A 19,993-nucleotide genomic window follows, 5' to 3' on the forward strand; every position below is an offset into this window, starting at 1 on the left:
CTCCACCCAGTCCCACTCCACCCGAGACTTCACACGGGCTTTCCCTCTTCTCTTCCAACTAGCTAACTCTACCTTTCCGAGAGGTCTCTGACCACCCTCCCTTGGCCCCTAATTTTAAATCAAGTTTCCTTCAGTGCACTTACCATAATTTAAAATATTTATTTAAATGATATTCGATTAATGATCACCTTCTCCACTTGAGAATTAACTTCAAGAGGACAGGAACCTTATCAACTTTGACCATATCCATGCCCATAATAGCAGCAGCAGCAGCAGCAACAACTAACATTTACTATGTGGCAGGCACTGTGTGAAACCCTATATCTATAAAAATTTTATACATCCTTCCAGTATCTTGTATGCCCCATAGCCAGTGGTCAGTCTGTTGAATGAATGAACTCAGCCCCTATGAATACACCTACGAGTTGCTTAGCAGCTCCTGAAACAGCCCTATATAAACAAGTCTGGTGGTTGGAAGAATCTTTATATTGACCCCAGCAAACCTCCCTGCAATTTCCGCCCACCGATTCTATTTCTGCCCCTTCTGGGGCCACGCAGTACAAGCCTTAATCGTCCTCCCACAAGCTCGACTTCGCAGCATCTGAAGCTCCATCCATCCCCCGCTCGTGTCTCTTCCTTCCTGGGCCTTCCCTGCAAGAGATTCCCTGGGGGTCCTGTTCCGCAGGAGTGGTCCAGAAGCCTGCGCCGGCCGCGGACCCGCGGCTCCCAGCATCCCCCGCCTCACGCAGTCACGTGACTGCGCCCGCCCCGCACGAGCCCGGCAACTGTCCGCCCCCGGGCGGGGCTCGCGGCGCGTCCGCCTGTCTCTGGCCGCGCGCGCCGCAGTCTTCGCGGCTCTGCTGCGGCTCCGACGCACACAACCCGGACGGCGTGGGTGAGCGCCCCCGAAAGCTCTTGGCGAGGTGAGAAGCAGCCGGCCCTCGGAGGCTACGGGCGAACTTGTTCTACTCGCATCCCCGGGATGCCCCGGGCCCGGAGCTGGGGGCGGCCCGAGGGAGGGGCTCGGGTGCCTGGGGGTCGCTGCAGGGAACCTGGGGTGCTTCATGAGGTGATCCTTCCAGGAGGCGCCGCTCGGTCCGGGCAGAGGCCGAGCATCTGGCCTTGGCGTGGGCTGGGGGGGTGCCCTCGCGGCCTCGCACTCCTGCACTCTGCTGGCACCTGGAAGCTTAGTTGGCACCTGAACGGTTAGCCGCGCCTAGAAAAGATTGTGCCTTGGTTTCCCCTCCTGTAAAATGATCGGGCCAGGAAGGTGGATATCTGAGGTTGCCTTCAGCTCTGAGGTTTTGCAGTTGTGTAAGTGAAGTAAGTCCAAGAGGAAGAAGCAGACTCTTGGGATGCAAGGAGCTCTCTCACCTAGGAACGGAGGAGCGAGTGTTTGAGCCGGGCACCGATTAAGTGTTTTCTGTGTTTTGTGCAAATGGCAAGCCTCTTGGAGACTTAGTTTCTCCATCTTTAGAGTAAAGATGATGACCCCTGCCCTACCTCCCGCGTAGGAGTACAGTGAAGAATGGAAAGCCATTTGAAGAGCTAGAATTGTGGAGGCAGTTAGACCTGGGTTCAGGTCCTAGTTCTGCCACTTACTTGCTGTGTAACCTCGAGCCTTATAGAACCCTCATCTATTTAAAGGAGGTAATAATAGTTCTTAGCTCATGAAGTTGTTGTAAGGATTAAGTTTAAAGGGCTTAGCGCCGTGTCTGGCATAGAAGTGCTCAATAGATGGTGCTATTAATATAAGTATTATTAAATTAGTAAGCTTTCGCATGAAGAGTGTTTAGAATAATCCCACTTCAGTTTCTATATATTTAATCCTAAAATGAGTACAGTTTTGATTTCTTAAGGGCCAAGTGAGACTCTTTCCCCTTTTTTCTTTCTGGGACCCTTTTGTCTTCTCATTTACAGTTGGCATGTGAACCTGTTGTTCCTATCAAATGAGTCACTCAGGCAGGATGGGAACATTAATGTACTCTAGCAGTAGCAGATGGGTATCAGATTCCCTCTGCGTGGAAAAAAAAAGTGCCAGGCATGTGCTATCACCAAAAACCAGCACAGTACAGTGATTGACTGTCAGAGCTGGAAGATGCCTGGGAAACCATCTAATCCAACTGGCTCCTTTTGCAAATGGAGAAGCTGAACCCAGAATGAGGTCCAGAATGGCTTTGATTTTCTCGGGCCCAAACAGAATGTTGGCACTGCATGGTGGAAAGAACGCACACTGTTTACTAGACTCTGTTCTTTTCCTGAGTTCTAACCTAATTCTTCATTTATTTAAAAAAGTATTTATGGAGCACCTGCTGTGTGCTTGTACACCTACTAGGAGCTGGGGGGAAAATGTATATGTATACATAGATATATGTTGGTTTTCAGTACATTTTATAATAATAAGTTTCATCTCCCAGTGAACTTGCCTCATAGCAGCTGGCCCCAAGGGAGAGAAACACACAGAGAGGCCTGAATTGTTTCATGATCAGTCACTGTAGTCCCAGAGCCCTTGTTGAAGCCTGGTGAGATTTTAGACACTGGAGAAAATGCAGCTTTGTCAGGGCTTTTAGGAAACGATTTCCTTCTGGCCTGGAGCAGTTGGATTTCTTTGTCTTTCTGGTTTCAGGCCTCTTATTGTTTTTAGATTTCTGAGAAGAGCCACCCTCACCATAGTGCCTTCATTTTGGTTTCCATGGTTATCAGATGAACTATATTTTTATAATAGCACAAATAGCTGTTAAGTAACACATGGTCAAACAGTCCCTAGTTCACTATGGGTTTCTGCTTTCTAGTGGTGGTCCTCTGGTTTTTTTTCAGTTGCAGTGCAGTCAAACTATCCTTCTCTCCCTCCCTTTCTCCTTCCTTCCTTCCTTCCTTCCTTCCTTCCTTCCTTCCTTCCTTCCTTCCTTCCTTCCTTCCTTCCTTCCTTCCTTCCTTCCTTCCTTCCTTCCTTCTTCTCCCTTCTTTCTTTACTTTAACAAACATACATGGATGGCAGGGCCAAGAGTTGTGGAAATAAATTGAAACAGAGATAAAACATATATAGACCCTGGCTTAAGGGCCTCAGAATCTTTGGGAATAATCTGTGGGCATTACCATATGCAAAAGGCAAATCAATGAGTCTCTGACAGGTATAGATTGAGAGCCAGCCAGAGCTCTCAGAGGTAGGAGAGATGGTGTCTTGGGCAATGAAGAAGACATCACAAAAGAGTTCCAGATGGTAGAGTAGGTAAACGCTATGCATGCCTTCTCCCATGACCACATTAAAATTGCAACTAAAGTATGGAACAGTCAACCTGGAAAACCATCTGAAGATCAGCTAAACAGAAATCCTGTAACTAAGGCCATAAAGAAGAGGCCACATTGAGAGTGGTAGGAAGGGCGGAGACATGAAATGGGTTTGTCCCATACCCACATGTGATGGTTGAGCATTAGGAGAGAAATCTCGGTTGCGTAGGTCCTCCCAGAAGAGTGAAGGGCCCTAGCCCCACAACAGGAGCTCCCTGGCCGAGAATTCCAGTGTTGATAGGAAGAGCCCCCACAAAATCTGATTGAAAATCAGTGGGGATTCCAACCATCGAGTGAGGCAGAAGGCAGCTGGAAATGCAGTCAACCCCTTAAATGGCCTGCTTACAGGCTCACTTGATCTCAGGTACTCACCCTGGGCTCTGGCAGAGGGATAGCCACCATTGTTTCCTTTATGGAGCCCTCCTCCTGTGCAGCCTACTGGTGAGTGCCATCTTCCCTGTGTTGAGCCCTCCCCACCCCATGGCCAAATCTGATTCTGCATTGGCCTGGTGAAATCTGCTTGCTCCACCTCTGTGACTCTCTAAAGACCCTACCCCACCCAACTTGCAAATTGCCAGTGGCGGTTTGCTTGCTGCATACCCAGCCCCACCCCACACTGTCAGCACTGGGCTCCTTCAGCAGTCAACAGGCCTTGGCTTGCACACCATGGGAGACACTTTTGGTGGCAGGAAACCACCTGGGCCCAAGCTGCAGTATTTCTTGAACAAAACTCAGGAGTTGGCAGGCCCAAGGAGGGCAGTGGCTGGCCTCACTGTGACCTGAGACTTTTGCTGGTGACCACAGGCTCAGTACTGACAAATCTGAATCCACACTAACCCGGGGAACACCACTTGCCTCACCCTGGTGAGTCCCTGGGATTCTGCCTCATCCAACTCACATAGTGCCGGAAGATCTTTCAGCTGCTGAGCCTTACAGGTAACCAGCATGCAGCCTAAGACCTTGGTGTGCCCTGAGCCTTTTGCTGAGCTGCCCCGGGCTCTATACTGGTGGCAACCAGTCTTTGTTCACCACATGGCCTCTTGCACATGCCTCCAGGTCTAGCACAGACAACAACCAACCACAGATAGCTTTGTAGCTCCTACCAGTTGGCCCCAAGCTGGTCACAGGCAGTGGCTGACCTTCGCCTACATGAAAGCCCCTTGCAAGTGGCTTCAGAACCAACTCTCCCGGAGGCCGGCATTAGACATCAACAGAGCTTCACCTAATTAGTCCCACAAGCAGCACACCTAAAGGGTGGTCTCAACAGACACATGAGCTCACTGGGGCGAATCCCACTCAATGGAGTCAGCCCGACACAGCAGCTCATACGCATGGCCAATCCTCACAGCCAGTCGGCCTGAGAGTCAGTCCCACCCACTGACGTGCCAACAGCAGTCAAGGCTCAACTACAACAGGAGGTCACATGCAACACACACAAGGGATCCTTGGAGCACCCGGAAGATCAGGGAGATGTGCCACTGGGCCACACAAGACACCTACTACATAAGGCCAGTGGACTAACACTGGGAGATGTATTAGATCTACCTAATACATAGAAATGAATGCAAAGAGGCAGCCAAAATGAGAAAACAAATATGTTCCAAATGAAAGAACAGGAGAAAACTCCAGAAAAAGAACTAAATGAAATGGAGACAAGCAATCTACCAGATACAGAGTTCAAAACACTGGTTATAAGGATGCTCAATGAACATCCTTAAATGTCAATGAATAGATGATCTCAGTGATAACTTCAACAAAGAGGTAGTAAGCATTAAAAAGAACCAGTCAAAAATGAAGAATACAATAACTGGAATGACTAACACACTAGAAGGAATCAGCAGTAGATTGGATGAAGCAAAGGATTGAGTCAGTGATTTGGAAGACAAGGTAGCAGAAAACACCCAATCAGAACAGCAAAAAGAAAAGAGAATTAAAAAAAAAAAAATGAGGATAGTTTACAGTAGCGGTTCCCAACCTTTTTGGCACCAGGGACCGGTGCTCCTTTGAGAATCTAATGCCTAATGATCTGAGGTGGAGCTGAGATTTTAATACTAGTGCTGGGGAGTGGCTGTAAATGCAGATGAAGCTTCACTCACTTGCCTGTTGCTTACCTCCTGTCATGCAGGGGAGGTGAGGTTGGGGACCCCTGGTTTAAAGGACCTTTAGGACAACATCATCAAGTGTAACAACATTTGCTTCGTAGGAATACCAGAAGGAGAAGAGAGAAAGCAAGGGATTGAGAACCTATTTGAGGAAATAATGACTGAAAACTTATCTAACCTGGTGAAAGAAATAGACATACAAGTCCATGAAGGACAGATAGTCCCAAACAAGATGGTACCAAACAGATCTATACGAAGACACATCATAATTAAAATAGTAAAGGTTAAAGACAAAGAGACAATCCTGAAAGCAGCAAGAGAAAGGCAGCTAGTTACTTACAAGAGTACTCCCGTAAGAATGTCAGCTGATTTCTCAACAGAAACTTTTCAGGCCAGAAGGGATTGGCACAAAATATTCAAAGTGATGAAAAGCAAGAACCTACAACCAAGATTACTCTAGCCAGCAAGGCTATCGATTAAAATGGAAGATGAGATAAAGAGCTTCCCAGACAGGAAAAAGCTAAAGGAATTTATCACCACTAAGTCAGTATTACAAGAAATGTTGAAGGGACATCTTTAAGTAGAAGAAGGAAAAGAAAAAAAAGAACATAAATATGAATAATAAAATGGCAATAACTATGTACCTATCAATAATCACTTTAAATGTAAATGGATTTAGTGCTCCAATCAAAAGGCATAGAGTAGTTGAATGGATAAGAAAATAAGACCCATACATATGCTGTCTATAAGAAACCCACTTCAGATTGAAAGACATTCACAGACTGAAAGTAAAGGGATGGAAAAATATTTCATTCAAGTGTCTTCTCTGACCACAATGTTTGAAACTAGAAATCAATTAAAAAAAGAAAACACTGAAAGGTACACAAACACTTGGAGGCTAAATAACATGCTACTAAACCATGAATGGGTTAACAATGAGATCAAGGAAGAAATCAAAAGGTACTTTGAGACAAATAAAAATGAAAACACAACAACCCAAAATCTATGGGACACAGCAAAAGTAGTCCTAAGAGGGAAATTCATAGCAATACAGGCCTATCTTAAGACACAAGAAAAATCTCAAATAAACAATCTAACCTTATACCCAATGGAACTATAAAAAGAACAGCAAACAATGAGTAGCCCAAAATGAGTAAAAGGAAGGAAATAATAAAAGAGCAGAAATAAATGAAATAGTCTTAAAAAAAAAAAAGTACAAAAGATCACTGAAACCAAGAGCTGATTATTTGAAAAGATAAAGAAAATTGATAAACCTTAAACCAGACTCATCAAGAAAAAAAGAGAGAGGACCCAAATAAAATCAGAAACGAAAGGGGAGAAGTGACAGCTGACTCCACAGAAATGCGAATGATTATAAGAAAATACTACAAGCAATTCTATGCCAACAAATTGGACAATCTGGAAGAAATGAGTACATTTCTAAAACCATACAATCTTTGAAGACTGAGTCAAGAAGAAACAGAAACTCTGAACCAACTAATTACTTCTAACAAAATGAATTAGTAATCAACAAGCTCCCAGGTGAATTTTACCAAACATTTAAAGAATAATTAAAACCTATCCTTCTCAAATTTCCCCAAAACTAAAGAGGATAGAAGGCTCCTAAGCTTATTTTACGAGGCTACCATTACCCTGCTTCCAAAACCAGACAACGACATTACAAAAAAAAAAAAAAAAAGAAAATTAGAGGCCAATATCCCTGATGAATATAGATACAAAAATCCTCAAAAAACATTAGCAAACCGAATTCAGCAACACATTAAAAATATCATACACCATGATCAAGTTGGATTTATTTCTGGGGTGCAAAGTTGGTTCATTATCTGCAAATCAATGAATATGATACACCATGTTAATGAATTGAAAGATAAAAATTATGTGATTATATCAATAGATACAGAAAAAACATCTGACAAAATCCAGCATCCATTTATGATAAAAAACTCTCAGCAAAGTGGGAATAGAGAAACATACCTCAACATAATAAAGGCCATATATGAAAAACCCACAGCTAATATCATACTCAACAGGGAAAAGCTAAAAGCATTTTCCTTAAGATCGAGAACAAGACAAGATGTTCACTTTCACTATTTTTATTCAACATAGTATTGGAAGTCCTAGCCATAGTAATCAGACAAGAAAAAGAAATAAAAGGCATTCAAATTGGAAAGGAAGAAGTAAAACTATCGTAATTTGCAGATGACATGATATTACATATAGAGAACCCTAAAGATTCCACCCAAAAACTGCTAGAACTGATAAATGAAGTAAAGAGATGGAAAGGGATGTAAAGTAGCAGTATACAAAATTATTCAGAAATCATTTCCATTCTTATACACCAATAAGGAACTATCAGGAAGAGAAATTAAGAAAACAATCCCATTTACAATTGCTTTGCAAAAAAACAAAAATACCCAGGAATAAATTTAACCAAGGAGGTAAAAGACTTATACTAAGAAAATTATAAGCAACTGAAGAAGATACAAATAAATGGAAACACATACTGTGCTCATGGATAGGAAGAATTAACATCATTAAAATGTTCATAATACCCAAAGCAATCTATAGATTCAGTGCAACCCCTATCAAAATACCAATGGCATTTTTCACAGAACTAGAATAAATAATCCTAAAATTTATACGGAACCATAAACGACTACAAATAGCCATAACAATCTTAAGAAAGAACAAAGTTGGAAGTATCATGCTACCTGATATCAAACTATACTACAAGGCTCTAGTAATCAAAACAGCACAGTACTGGCATAAACACAGACACATAGATCAATGGAACAGAATAGAGAGCTCAGAAATAAAATCACACCTGTATGGTCATTTAATCTATGGCAAAGGAGGCAAAATATACAATGGGTAAAGACAGCCTATTCAATAAGTGGTGTTGGGAAAACTGGATAGATACATGCAAAAAAATGAAACTGGACTACCTTCTTACACCATTTACAAGAATACTTAATATGGATTAAAGACTTTAAGAACTAAAACCATAAAACTTTTAGAAGAAAACATAGGCAGTAAACTCTCTGACATTGCTCTTAGTAATATTTTTTTCTGATGTATCTTCTTGGACAAGGGAAACACGAAAAAATAAACAAGTGGGACTACATCAAACTAAAAAGGTTTGTACAGCAAAGAAAACCAACAAAATGAAAAGACAGCCTACAGAATGGGAGAATATATTTGCCAATGTTACATTAGATAAGGGGTTAATATTCCAACATTTATAAAGAACTCATACAACTCAACATCAAAAAAAAAAAAGGCAGAGGACCTAAATAAGCATTTCTTCAAAGAGGATATGCAGATGGCCAACCAACATAAAAGATGCTGAACATCACTAATTATCAGAGGAATGCAAATTGAAACCACAATAAGATATCACCTCACACCTGTCAGAATGGCTATCATCAATAAATCATAAAACAACAAGTGTTGGTGAGGATGTGGAAAAAAGGGTACCCTTGTGTACTTCTGTACAGCAACTTTGGAAACAGTTTGGAGGTTCCTCAGAAAATTAAAAATAGAACTACCTTATGATCCAGCAATTGTACTTCTGGGTATTTATTTAACGAAAACCAAAACACTAATTTGAAAAGATACTTGCACCCCTATGTTCCCTATAGCACTATTTACAATAGCCAAGATATGGAAGCAACCTAAGTGCCTATCAGTGGAAAATTGAATAAAGAAGATGTGGTACATATATTGAGAATATTACTCAACCATTAAATGAAATCTTACCATTTGCAACAACATGAATGGGCCTAGAGGGTGTTATGCAAAGTGAAATAAGTCAGACACAGACAGATAAATACCATATGATTTTGATTATATGTGGAATCTAAAGAACAAAATAAATGAATAAACAAAATGGAAACAGACTCATAGATACAGAGAACAAACTGGTTGTTGCTAGATGGGAGGGGTGTTGAGGGGCTGGGTGAAATGGTGAAGGGATTAAGAAGTACAAATTGGCAGTTACAAAATAGTTAAGGGGATGTGAAGTACAGCATAGGGAATGTAATCAATAATATTGTAATACCACGTATAGTGTCAGATGGGTACTAGACTAATCAAGGGGATCACTTTATAAATTATATAAATGTCTAATCACTATGCTGCATACCTGAAACTAATATAATATTGAATGTCAACTCTAACTGAAAAATTAAAATTAAAAAAATAAAAGACACTACATACCGAGATGTTTTTCAAGGAAGATGTAAAATAAACAAGTTCCTTTTACTTGTCTTAGTTGCATAGTGATAATAGATGGTACAAGAAGCATTTTGTTCTTTCACTTTGCCTTAATGAATGAACCCTCTCTTAAGTCACTTATCATAGGTTTCATTTGAAATGCCTAATTTCCCTCATTACATTCTTTCTGTTATCTTAATGATGTATTGGTTTTCTACTCATACACATGATATTGTATACGTAAAGGTAGATAAACAGAGACATTTGATTAAAATTTTGCCTGTTTCATTTTAGGTGTTTAACCTGTGTGTCTCATTACACCAACTGGGTTCTAATGCAGTCACATATCTCTTTATTTTTCCAAGTACTCTCTCAAGTCCCTTAATGCCCTTATTGGTGAGAATTCCGATATCTCCCACTTCCAAACCCTCTGGGGGCTTAAACAGTCCAAATAGGCCAGTCTTACCTCCTCTCACCAGAGGAGCGTAAACTACAGTCCGAGCAGTCCATCCATGTTATTTCTGACACAGCTATATGGTATCACTATTGAAGAGCTGTCCTGCATGGTCCAAGGATGTGTGGTCACTGGTGCTCAACGTCCTTGTTCGACCAGGTTCCTGCCAGCTTGATCCCATGCTTGGATTCCAAGGTTAGAGCTTTTTCAGTTTATGCCCACATGTTTAACCATTCTCCCCAAAGCACTGCATTCTGACAGTCACTAGGCTATGTTCCTCTTGTCTCCTGGTAAGCAGTCTTTGGGGGCATATGGGACCCTTTCCTGCTAGCAGCCTTGATTACGGTCACCACAGAGCATCTAAGAGATTTCTCTGTTTTCAAACCTCTTCCTAACCCTAATCCAAGCCTTTTTGGCAGGTTGGTTCTACTTCCACTCTAGGATTCTGCCTACTAAGGATTCTCAGGAACAGAGCAACCTTCAACAAGATAACTGCCTTTGATTCCTACTCACCTTACTTTAATGTTAGAGGGGTCCTCTTATGTCTCTTGACAAAGCACAGATCTGTTCCCAGGAGACATTGTCTCCACCAAGATAGGCATTATTGAAAATTTACTTGGCATGTACCCTGTTAGGGATTTGGGGAACAAGGTTTCAATTTCAAAATGAAGGGTTTTCAGTTCCCTAAAAATTTTTTTTAGAATCAAACAATCAGTATGTATATTTCATTATCTTTGTTTTAAGCTTTTAAAAATATCAGCTATAACAAGAATGCCTTCAGGGAAAAACCACAAATGTATAGTTTAACAATTCTAAGGGAAATATACCTGTAACTACCACCTGTATCAAGAAATGGAACAATGCCAGTGCTCAGCAGCACCCCCTTCCAAATGATAACCTCTTCTCCAGAAGAAACCACTATCTTGACTTTTGTGATAATCGTTTCTTTGCTTTTCTTTGTAATTTTGTCACCTCCGTTTGCATCCCTAAACAATAGTTTATTTTTATTGTTTTTAAACTTTGTGCATATAAAATCATACTGTGCGTATTTTGTGTTTGCCTCTTTTGCTCAAGGTGTGTGTAATAAGCTGCATCCAGGTAATGACCACAGTCATTTTCTTTGCCAACAGTATTTCATGACATGAATATGTCATGATATATTTATTCATCCTGTAGTTTATGGACACCTGTGTTACTTATAGTTTCTGACTACCAAGAACAGTGCAACCAAAAAATCCTTAAACATTTTCTATATGTGAACAGGTTTCTTTAGGTTATATATATCAAAGTGGAATCGCTTTGCTAGATAATGCCAAAAAGTTTTCTAAGTGACTGTACCAATTTATTTCCAGCTAGCAGTATATGTGTTTCAGTTGTATCACATCCTTGCGAGTACTTGGTATTGCCAGTTTAAAAATTTTAAACTATTCTTGGTGATATCTCTTGTAGTTTTAATTTTCTTTTCCTGGTGCTGAGCACTTTTTTATTGGTTAATCAGATGACCTCTTTTGTGAACTGCTTATTCAAGTCTTTTGCCTTTTTTTTGCCTTATTGATTTGTCGGACTTCTTATATTTTGGTTAGTGGTCCCTTGTCAGTTATATGTTTCAAAAGTATCTTCTACTCTGTGACTCTCTTTTATGTGATATCTTAAATGGTGATACCTTAGATCCTGTTCTGTAGAAGCAAGACCGGAAATGGGGATTCTTGTTCAAGAAGTACTTAGGAAAAGGAGAATGAGGAAAGCAGAATGGGGAGAAGAGGGAAAAAGAAGTATAACTAGGTGAGGTGGCCGTTTTCTGGAGAAGGGACATCTGTTAGTTGTTATCAGCTGGAACTTCTATCTGGGGGTTGGGTGCTAGAGCTAGCCAGTAAAGAGGATCCAGGTGAGGCACCAGTAGTATTCTCTACAGTCTGTTCCTTGTTTATCTTAAGTTTACTCCATCCAGATACAGCTTCTCCACGATTCTGGTTGGTCACAATTTCTGAGAAAACTTAACAAGAGGAAGGTTAGTGGGACAAACTACAACCCCTGCTGCTGCCTTTAGTCCACAGATCTAACTAACACCCATTAGCTTCTTCCTCCACCACTCATTTTAGTGCCCCCACCTTTGTCCCTTGAATTTTTGAAAGAACTCAGTGATGAAGTCACCTGGGTCTGAGAGTTTGTTTCCTTTTGTTTTTTACTTCTAAATGTTTTTTGCCCTGACCATACGCTTTATTTTTTCTGTGCACAAAATGTATAGGACATTAATTTTATATCTATGCCTTAAATCACTTGATACTTCAAAATGATACCTTTCTCCTTTGAGTTGGGTAAGCACTCAGCTCTTCTTTGACAGAGATTTTACTATCTTTTATGTTATCTTTGACCACAAATTCAATGTTCTTAATGGTTCTAGGACAATTTAAAATTTTTCTTTTTAATTTTAGTAAGTAATATTTTTCCAGGAATTTGTCCTTTCTGAGGTTTCAAATTTATTTATAAAAGTTGTTTATAATATTTCCTTATTATTCCTTTAATATCTACAGCATCTATAAAGATATCCCCCTTTGCACTCCGATTTCATTTTTATTCTTTGCTCTTTTTTTCTTCAATTTCAGTAGAGGTTATTTTTCACAGAACCAACTTTTATCTTCACTAATAGTCATAGTGTTTATTTTATATTTCATTAAGTTCTACTCTTTATTTTTTTTGTTCTATTTTCCTTAGGGGTGTGTGTGTGTGTGTGTGTGTGTGTGTGTGTGTGTGTGTGTGTGTGTGTGTATTTTTTTTTCCCTGTATTCTTGAAATGGATGCTTAGTTCATTCATTTTTTTTCTTTTTTCTTTTTATTCAATCCATTTAAGGCTACACATTTTTTCTCCCAATGCTGTTTAGTGGGAGCTAACAAATTTTGACATATTATTTTAGTCATTTATTTAAAAATATTTTGAATGTAGTTCCATAGTGTGGCAGTTAGCATGTCTGCTTTACACACAGAAGGTCCTGGGTTTGCGCCCCAGTGGAGCCATGGTCCATGGTCTACAGCCAGGCCACCCTGAACAAGCCCAATCCTGTCTGATCTTGGAAGCTAAGCAGGATCGGGCCTGGTTAGTACTTGGATGGAAGACCACCTAGGAAGACCAGGTGCTGTAGGCATAAATAATAATAGTAATAAAATAATTTTTAAAAATAAAAATATTTTATAATTTTCATTGTGATTTTCCCTTTGATTCATAGATATCTTAGAAATGTAGTTCTTAGTTTCCAAACATATAAGTATTTTATAGTTATCTTTTATTAATTGATTGGGGTCAGTGGGCTTGTTTTGTATAATTTTAATCCTTTGAAATTTATTGAAATTCTCTTAGGGCTCTGGTTTATGGTTAGTTTTATAAAATGTTACATGTGTGCTCAAAAGTGATATGTATTCTACAGTTATTGGATTCAGTGTTCTATGTAATGCCATTAGCTCAGTTTATTAATTGTATCCAAATATTCTTTATCCTTACTGATTTTTTGCCTATTCTAACAAATATAGAAAGAAATGTGTTAAAATATCCAACTTTAATTATGAATTTATCTATTTCACTTTTTCGTTTTTTGCTTTATTATCTTTGAGCCCCAATATCAGGCACATACCAATATAAAGTTATTATATCTGGTGAATTAACCTTTTATTATTATGAAGTTGTCCTTTTTATCCCTAGTAAAAGAATTTTTCTTTTGCTTTAAACTCTCTTTTTCTGATTCAGTATAGCTGCACCATCTTTTTTGTCGTTGTTAACCTATGCAAATATATCTTTTTCCATACTTTTAATTTTGTCCTTTCTGTTTCTTATAAGTAGCATATAATTGGGTTTCGGTTTTTTGATGGCCTTTGTCTCTTAACTGGAACATTTAGTTCATATTCATTTAATATAACCACTGATGTATTTAGGTTTGTCTTTCTTAATATTTTATGCTTTCAAGGTATTTGTCCTGCCAGTTCTCTGTTCAATTTTAGCTCTTTCTTCCCTTCTTCTGAGTTATTTTTAATCATTCACCTTTTTCCCTTTTATTAGTTTGGATGTTATTCAGTTTCTCTTTTTTAATGGTTACCATTGGAATTTTAATTTAACCAAAGGTGATAAAATAAAATTAGAGATGATAACTATTCATACTCTTCTTTTGTATAGTACAGGGACCTTAGACTGTTTGAACTCCAATTTTCTCTGTCTCTCTTAGTGATAGACTAGTTGTAATACACTGCATCCGCTTTGATTAGATCATTTAAGGACCCACAGATGGAACAAATGTGATGAGGGTGGAAAAAAGTGAGAGAGCAAAGAATTTACTTGAGAAAACTGTATATTTGTCAGGACTCTTTTGGTTGCAAGTGATCAGCTTAGACTCTCTTAACTTTAAAAAGAAAATCTTTTGGCTTATAAAACTGCATAGCTGGAACAAGGGGCTCAAAAAATATATTTAGGGCTGTGTGTTTGTGTGTGTGTCTCTCCGCCCTCCCCCACCCCTCATCTCTCCCATTGCTCAACCTTGCTTGTCTTAATTTGGCTTCATTCCTCAGATGAACTCTTCTGTGCTGTCCCCATTCCTAGCAAGGGGGATGTAATGCTCTAATGGTCTACTTTGGGTCAAGTATCCATCCTATGTGCAGGAAGCATGAGGCACAATGAATGACAGCCCCACCAGGACTAAGTAGAGTGGGAGCAGAATTCCTCTAAGGAACCAGAAGAGGGAAGGTATGCTGGGCAGACAAAAGTTATAGTTACTACAGGCCACTACACTAAATAATGATTGGAATGTGATGCAAAGAAAGAGGAAGGTTAGAGAGGTTGCAATTAGAATTAACTCAGTTAATATGTGTAAGAAAAAAAGAGAAGGACATCACCTGTTCTTGAGCCCACTGACAAGGAAGAAGGCCTGTCAAACAGTTCCTTTGCCCATCAACTACTGGGCACTTTGGCTTTGTTGGCTGAGGACATCTTGGTGTCCACTGTAGCAGAGGTGAGAGAGAGCTAGTTAGGGTATTTCATATGTGAAGATGTATTCAACATGTCAGCCATGGTGCTTGCTATTCCCACAGCCCTTTCTAAGAGAAACTTCTACATCCACAATTCCTTTTCCTGTAGGAACAGCTCCAGACAGTCATGCTTTCTACCATGATATCTTGCTCTATCCCTAACCCCTCATCATCAAAACTTGCTTCTTGGCCTTTTGGCTAAGATGAAGTATAGTAGTTGAAACTTACTGGACCAGAGATGGACATCAAACCCAAGAACAGCCAATTTCTGGGCTCACCTGGGACCTGTGCAGAGGCTTTGGACTCAGACCAGGTTAGGAACCTCAGCTATGCTGCTTACTAACTAAATAAACAAGGAAGTAATTGTTTATTCCTGAAGTTGGGGATGAGCCTCGTTCCTCTTGGGTTTTAAGTGCTCGTTGAGATGCCATGTAAAATGTACCTGGTAAGCCTGCATCAAACCTTTCCTTACCCCCTCAAGGTCACCCAACAAATTTATGTTAAATCAGGACTGAGACCCAGATCTCAAGATTCCTGATCCAGTGTGGTCTCCTAGGTGAACCACAGTGAATGAGCAATGCATTGAAGGAGATAGAGAGGGCCCTTATGGCCCCCAGCGACACTCAAAAGTACCATATGTGCATCGGAACACAGTGTTCTGGTCTATGTCATCAAATTTCAAAGCTGAAAATAAGAAAAGCTGGTGATTTCTCAGGCTGAAGAGAGCTAAGGTTTGAAGAAATGATGAAAAGCCCAGTTGAGATTTTTGTCATCTTCACAGTTTTAAGTTTTGTTTCATTTTCTGTAGTGTTTATGTGTGTAGGTGTGTATGTATGTGTACAGGGCTGTTTTGTGGTTCACAATATTTTACTGTCTGTATTCTCAAACAAAAATTCACAAAACTTTAGGGAGATTTACTTTGGTTTGAAGAAAAATCTAAAATCATTAACCCATTACAGTTACTTAATAAAATTTGTAGTTATTTACACTGGAGCTTTGTATGCTTCATAATGTGGGGAGAAAATATCTTTTTTCCCTTTGTTGGTACTAAATAAAGTTCTGAGCTGTCCTAGATACTTTTTCCTCCTTACTTTGTTATTAGAAGTGGAATTCCTACCACATTGATATCGTGATGGCCTTCCCTAGGAATGAAGTAAGTGCATTTTCTTCATTATACAAACATGGGACATGAAAGCAGAATTAAGTCTCCTGCTCTCAAGATTGCCCAGTGAGGAAGAGGCAGAAACTAGAAGTATGCTGGGTCCCTTTTTTCTGAGTCATTTCAGCGTGGGGTAGGGTCTTTTGTGCTGGGACTCAAGGCAGCTCCCCACTGCCCCCCGAATTAAAAAAAAATACTCTATATGAACTGATACAGCTGGATTTTCACCCTGACCCCTTCAGACTCAAGGAGCTACAGCAAGACTGAACCTCTTACTATGTCGGAAAACCTGCTGGAGGTTTCCTACCCCAGGGTTTTTGCTGACATTGTTTCCTCTGCTTACAGTTCCCTTTCCTCCATTCTCTGGTCCCACCCCCACCCAAATCCCAGAGTCCAGCTCAGATGCCAGCTCTTCCATGAAGCTTGGCTTAGTGATTAAAAACCCAGTCTTTCGGGTGAAGCCTAGTTTCAAAAGGGGGCTCTGCCGCTCTCTAGCAGAGTGTTTTGGGGTAAGTCATTTGTCACATAAGTTCCCTCAAACTTAGTTTCTTCATCTGTAAAATGAAGACAATAATACTTTAATTAGTGCTTCTCAAACATATAGTACACACAAGTTCCCTGGTCATCTTGTTGATATGCCAGTTCTAATCCAGTAGGTACAGGATGGTGCCTAAGAATTGGCATTTCTAACCAGTTCCTAGGTCCTGGGAACAGCATTCTGAGTTGAAAGGCTTTGGAGAAATGTTGAGAGAATAAAATGAAATAAGACATGGAAAGTGCTTCATATTGTGCTTTTCAAATAGTCTTGCTTAGTAAATGGTAGCTGCTGTTTTTGCTGCCTCCTATTCTTATTAGCTGATTTCCCTAGGTGGAGGTCACATTTTTATTCTTTGAACAAGGGCTTTCCCTCTTTTATGACACTAAGCACTTTTTCCCTTTTACTGAGGTTCTGGCTTCTTTGTTCTTCCAGGCCTTTTTTGATGGCATAGCTTTGTCTCCTACCAGACTTGAGGGTGGGCTCTTTATCTGATTCCTGACTCTCTAAGAGTGCTTACTTGGTCTTATACATAGTAAGTGTTGCCTACCTCCTTGAGTTCTATTTACTTTTTTTTTATTCCACAGGGATCTGTGTCACAGTGGGGATTCCATAGCTAATGGTTTGAATAACCTCAGCTCTACTAATACACCAGATAATAATGACAGTGATTATTCATTCATTCAGTAAATGTCTATGGAGCACCCACGGTGGGTCAGGCATAGTTCTAAGCATGATACAAAGCAGTGATAAAGTTTCTGCCTTTAAGGAGTTGACTTTTTACTCAGGGAACAGGTAATAACTAAAACATATTGTATATAAAATGATAAGCTTCTTGAGGGCAGAGAATGTGTCTAATTTGGCACAAGTGAGTTTCCTCGTCGTAGGTGTTCTGGCACGATGTCACCTGGCCACGTTACAAATCTGTATATGTTGCTTCACTTTTCACACGTATAGACCCTGTGGTGTAACAGTGCTTCCTCATGTCCCGTTCATTCACCCTACAAATCTACTCACACAAAAGTGTTAGTGAGCTAGATAGATGTCACTAGAGATTTTTATTCCTGACTCCAACTTGCCTAGCCATCATGATGCTTAGCAAGCTAAATGGCCCATGGAACTCATCCTCTCAGAAGCAGTGGGAGCCTAGACAGCAAAACAAAGCAAAGCTTTACTTCTATATATATATATATTTTTTTAGGCGAGGCAACCCTTGGTTGACCTCACAGATTGCAAGGAACTTGTCAGCTTACAATCCCTTATTTTTTTATTTTTTATGCCTACAGCACCTGGTCTTCCGAGGTGGTCTCCCATCCAAGTACTAACCAGGCCCAACCCTGCTTAGCTTCCGAGATCAGATGGCATCGGGCTTGGCTGTAGACAAAGCTTTACTTCTAGTGCCTTATGCTGATGAGACTTCTGTACAGTTTCCTAAGGTTATTTACTCCCAATTTCTCCTTAGCATGTCCTTTTCTAATTCATGTCTTTTAGATGTTAATGCTGGTGAGGACTTGGTCAGCAGAGTTCTCTTTTCATTCCCTCCACTCTTTTTAGTGATATCATCCCATCCCATGGCTTTAAATGTCATTTAGGTATCTGTTTAAATGTTACTTCCTTAGAGACTTTCCTTAACAACCCTATCTAAAATAGCACATGCATGCACTCACATGGACATACACACACGCACACCTCTTAACCTGCTTTATTTCTCTTCATAGTACTTATGTTATTATTTTTAAAATTTATTGTCTGTCTCTGAAGGTAGGGTCTTGTTTACTGCTAGTCAGTACTTGGAACAGCGCCTAGTACAATAGCTGATAAACAATAAATATTTGTTGATTTGTTTTTTCTTTGGAAATTCTCAAAAACCTCACAAGGTATAGCAGGACAGCCATCATCAGCCTGTTTACAGATGGGAAATCAACTCAGAGAGGTTAAAAGATTTGCCTCAAGTCACCAGCCTGGGAAGCAGTAGAATCTGCTTTTCAGAGCCAAGTCTTGTGGGACTCACCTCCCAAGAGGGTGGCTTCTGCCTTGCCCACTGAGGCTGGGGACACCAGATGGCCCGGAGGCAAGTGGATACCTCCTCCAGTGGGCAGTTAGGAGGTGCCACACAGAAACCCTGAGTTCTCACACTCTTGGGAACACATATATAAAGGAACAGCTTGAAACCTACCTCACTACATGCTCTCTCCCATCCCTAACAAGATCCCACTGTTGTTTTTCTAGCCCATTACAGGCATTACACTCCTGGTACACAGGCCTTGCGGGACATTTGTTACTCTCAATTCCATAGCTCAGAGGCCCCAGTGGCAGAAAGGAAGGACAAAACTTGAATACAGTTTTTTTAAGTGTTACTTGGTTATGGAAATCCCTGTTGCTGTATGGATCCCCATGGATTAGTGTAAAGATATAGTAAATAAAGCTACATGGAACAACAGGGAGTGTGACATTTGAATAAAAAGAAATCCTCATCTGGGCTCCGAGAGGGTCTGGACTCTATTTTTCTAATGCCAGTACCACACTGTCTTGTGGCTGACATGTTGAGGGAGTCTAAATTGTGGAGTTTTTTTTTAAGTGATAAATTTTGTTTTAGCAGGCAGTTAAGATACTGGTGGGACCCTTTGATCCCGTCAGGCTTGCTGTTATTCTTCTAATTTGAATTTATTCCTATGGCATAGCCTGAGTCTTAGCATGAACAGCCCGTATTCTGGGATAGAATTCCATGTCTCCTAGCTCTGTGTGGGTATCATATTTACCCCATAGTAGGCGATCTCTGCTAGGCCTGAAGAAGTCTTGCTCTGTGCATGTGCAGTCCTGCTTTCAGCCAAGAAACTGACCTCACCCCACTCATCCCACCCCTACTCTGTCCCTCGCTCCATTCTGGTACCCTGCCTTACAGATTCCAGCCACGTCAGCAGCACAGAGCTCAAATCTGCCTGCTCAGTAAGACCACCACTCTGCTTGGGCTCCATTTTCCTGCACCAGAATAAGATGAAAGCTGGGGCAGTCATACACTCATCTCCTCTGTTTCTCTTCTCAAAGATCACAGTCCTGTGCAGCTGGCTAGTCAATGCCTGAAAGCATATATTCAGTCACCTCATATATTTTGTGCAGCTTTATAGTTGTTTATGGCAGAAGGGTGAATCTAGTTCCAGTTACTCTGCTGTGGCCTGAGGTGGAAGTTGAAGTTCAGTTTTGGATACAATGCTGAG

The 19,993-nt window shown here is 40.5% G+C and overlaps 1 protein-coding gene and 1 pseudogene across 3 annotated transcripts in view; both read left to right on the forward strand.

The window, feature by feature from the left end:
* Nucleotides 1-771: 771 nt before the first annotated feature.
* The window catches only part of FBXO10 (F-box protein 10), a 44,391-nt gene continuing 25,169 nt past the window's right edge, over nt 772-19,993 (forward strand). The window contains exon 1 of one of the 3 annotated variants that reach the window (XM_039856498.1): nt 772-923. The gene's annotated coding sequence lies outside the window, so the exon portion shown is untranslated. The remainder of the gene's footprint in view (nt 924-19,993) is intronic. The other 2 variants (XM_039856495.1, XM_039856500.1) reach the window with 2 other exon arrangements.
* LOC120598305 (uncharacterized) lies at nt 13,102-13,220 on the forward strand (annotated as a pseudogene).

The sequence above is a fragment of the Pteropus medius genome, unplaced genomic scaffold (assembly GCF_902729225.1).
Source record: "Pteropus medius unplaced genomic scaffold, Ma_sr-lr_union100, whole genome shotgun sequence".
NCBI lineage: Eukaryota > Metazoa > Chordata > Mammalia > Chiroptera > Pteropodidae > Pteropus > Pteropus medius.